Here is a 3,529-nt window from a genome sequence, read left to right as displayed (position 1 = left end):
CTTCACGGACACATCACTCCCGGGCTAGCCTCGTACCTACCAGCATCGCTTGGCTGACGCCCTTTATTAATAACAAAATCTATAATAATCTAAAACTCATCCGTGTGCATTGCCACAGCTATAGCGTGCACACACTTGTAAATATTGTAAAATACATAACTCAATTAACTACAATTCTGTGTACTAAGTCATTTCGTTCCCCCACTCTCGGAAAGTGTAGCGCGTGCCCGCGGCGTGTGACGACCTCGAGCATAGCGCGGTTTAGCATCATAAATTCTACAAAGGTTTAAATCGAGGCGCGCACAATCACTCAGTCACAGTCAGTGCAAATCCATCGTATAGTGAACATTGTAAATATAAATATCATCATTGTTATTATATCTTAACACCGTTTAATACTTTTAATAAATTTTAATAAGAGTAAAAAAATTTATTTGCACTCATACTCTTAAAAGGAGCCCTTTGACCACGTGTTGTGAATCCCCATGCAGCGTTTACTGCTTCTACGTTTTCCTCACTATTCTTTTTGCATGGACCACCATTGGGTTCTTCGCGTAGAACCAATATTCTGAAGAGTAAAATTATATAACTACTCCCATTTTTTACTAAAAATCATAACTGTAGCTGTAATATTTTCAATACTTCAAGAAGTCTTTGAGTTTGTTAATTTCATGGAGGCAAAGCTATTTAAAAACAATACCACTTGAAAAAAAATTGAGGTCTAGTTTAGAATAAAGATTTTTCGCGTTTTCATTTTTTGTTCAGGTTAAAAAAGGTGAATATTTTTTATAAAATAAAGTTATACTTTAAAAACACAATTGAATATTTCTTTATGTACAATCAATTGTAAACATTATAGTTGAAAGAATGTAAATTCAAAAAATTGGTGATTTCGAAAAATTAACGACGGAGCCAGGAATCGAACCTGGCATCTAGAGATGCTTGACCGGAGCCTTACTCCACTACACCACCTAGCCGCTGTTACGTGCGGGTAAGAGTGTACTGAGCGTCGGATCGTGTCTGTCTGCGTCAGTAGAATTCTGGACCAGAGCCTCACCTCAAGTTCGGAAGAGTTGATCAATCGAACGATGTTGAACGTCGGTCACTTAGTCTTTGTAGATTTAGAATGATATCTTATTATCGAAAGCTATAGTTGAAAGTGTCAATTTGCTGATTCTGATACATGTTAAAAATGATTCCAACGATTATTTATTACAACGCTAATGTAGTTATTATTATTAGCACTTAAAATTACCTGATTCGGTTGAATCAGGGCCGAACTCAATTTAATTATGGAAAATGGAATGGCATAAAAATGTCTATTCTCGAAATGATGAGATTTAGTAAAGCACAGAAAAGATGGAAACGTAGAAGATAGTGAGTCTTTTGCAGCTAACAGAATAACTGAATGCTCAGATTTAACGAATTAGCGCGATTATTGATTATAATTTTAACTTAAAAAGAGGGATATTTCCAGACTGAGCGCTACTGATGCTAATTCAGCAGTCCCTTGTCTCCGTTCTTGGTACCAGTTAAATAGAAGAAAGTTGATCCTTATACTAGGGATCATTGTTGGTCTCTACGTGACTTTTTCCAGGAGGGGTGGAACTCGCCGTTATTAGAATATGAGATTTTGATGAAATAATATCTGTGCATTGAAGAAATTAAAGAAATGAAATGAAATGGAATTTTGAAAAAGGTACGCCAAGGCGGTACGTCGGAGCGTAACACCGCCCTGACTCTATTGTCGTTAATTTCTCTCATCACCTTTAAACAGTATACTTGTTGGCAATTTAACCATTAACATCATTCCATATTCTGTATTCTATTCTTCCGCATCACGGAAGTTGGGAAATCTTTCTCTCATAATTTGTTGTTGAATTCGTTGAGCCAAAGCGCGTGGTCCTCGTCTGTTGTATTCTTCATCTTGATCCATCGGATCAACATCATTCTCTACGGGATGAGCTATCGGAGCTAGTTGTTCGTCATCTTCATTGCTTAATCGTAGTTGCACTTTCATGTTGTGCAGTATTGCACACGCATTAACAATTTTCGCTGCGAACGCTGGTTCATACATCAAGACTCGCTGGTATGACAAGCATCTCCATACAGATTTAAAAACTCCAGAAAACCGCTCGACGACGCTTCTAGCCTTACATAGTTGTTGTGTATATTGATGTTGTCGCGTATCTTCAGGAAAATTGGCCAGAGGTGTTAACAGCCAAGGCTCCAACGGATATCCAGCATCACCTGATGGAAAATATATTGATTTAGAAAAAAGTAGACTAAATATAATATGCATATGATGTATATAAAACTCAAACAGAACCTATGCTGTTTTGCTGAACAGTGAAAAATATTTTCGCTTTGACTGCGCTTAAGGTGTTAACCAAGATTCATCACAGCTTCTTGAGACAGGCGAAAAAGGCTGAGAAACTCTTCTCGTGGTAACTGAAAAGGATTCTGAGCATCTCTCAGTCGCCTTCTTTCCACACGACGTTCGAGTCGACGTAATCTTTCCTCAAGAACGAATACATCCCAAGCAAGGTATTCGATAACCATGATCCTTTGAGATTGAAGATAATCAAAGAAACAGCGTAAATAATAGACTTAATAGTAGAAATGAATTATTAATGGAATTAATGAATAATTATATTTGTGGAAGCAACTTTGTGGGTTCTTCGGAGCAATACTACAATTTATAGGTTATGTTATTCTTTTTTAGAAAATGATGAAATCTATTCTACAATTTTTTCTGAAGTCAATCTGCATTGATAATTTCTAATTACTGCAAAATTCAACTTACTTACTTGTTATTTCAAACGGCGTAATTATTTTTCACTTTCGGAGCACTTTTCGAAGCACTTTCTCGGAGTCGAGAAAAATATGTGAAACGCACACCACTCCTCTAGCTCGTGTGCAAAGTGTCGTTATAATGGTCGTTATAGCGTACCGAGGGGGTCTCTGAGCCTCGCTATCCGCTCGCACCGTAACGACGTCATAACGACACTTTTCGTTACTAATAACGACAAAACTCGCTAAGAATAGTGTACAGAATCGCATTTGTCGTTATAATAGCGACGCGGTCGGTAGCATAACGAAACTTGTCGTTATGAGTCCGTAACGACAGCATAGCGAGTTACAGAATCGCCCTACAGGAGTGGAAAAGAAAGAAGAAGAATAGAACATATCCTGGAAAATTTTTATATTTTGCGAATTTTCCAAAATAAATGATACAAACCTTTAACGTTTGGTAAGGTAAAAAAAGATTTTTCACATTTGTTTTGGAAAATATGCAAAATATCAATATTTTCTAAGAAATTTTTTATTTTTATTTTTTCTTTTCCACTCCTATAAAGACCATTAGAATTTGATTTATTTAATTTTTTTTTCTATTTTCGCAACTTGAAAAAAATGTAGAAAAAAAAATATAAACTAGTTGCAGCCCACTTTCGTATTATGATAGATATTACTTATTTTTGACTCAAAATCTATGGACAAAATTTCAGAATTTAAAAAATAGCGTTTT

General features: G+C 36.0%; 1 long non-coding RNA gene across 1 annotated transcript; it reads right to left on the bottom strand.

Moving 5' to 3' along the window:
• Positions 1–805: 805 nt before the first annotated feature.
• On the bottom strand, positions 806–3,142 carry LOC124219477 (uncharacterized). The gene is made up of 3 exons (XR_006883404.2): positions 2,811–3,142; positions 2,330–2,566; positions 806–2,250 (listed from the first exon to the last, which is right to left on the bottom strand). It is a non-coding gene; the product is annotated as an uncharacterized lncRNA (long non-coding RNA).
• Positions 3,143–3,529: the final 387 nt, after the last annotated feature.

Source organism: Neodiprion pinetum, chromosome 5, assembly GCF_021155775.2.
Source record: "Neodiprion pinetum isolate iyNeoPine1 chromosome 5, iyNeoPine1.2, whole genome shotgun sequence".
Lineage (NCBI taxonomy): Eukaryota > Metazoa > Arthropoda > Insecta > Hymenoptera > Diprionidae > Neodiprion > Neodiprion pinetum.
The sequence above is the reverse complement of the archived record's forward strand: the minus strand, read 5'-3'. Positions and strand labels throughout refer to the sequence as shown.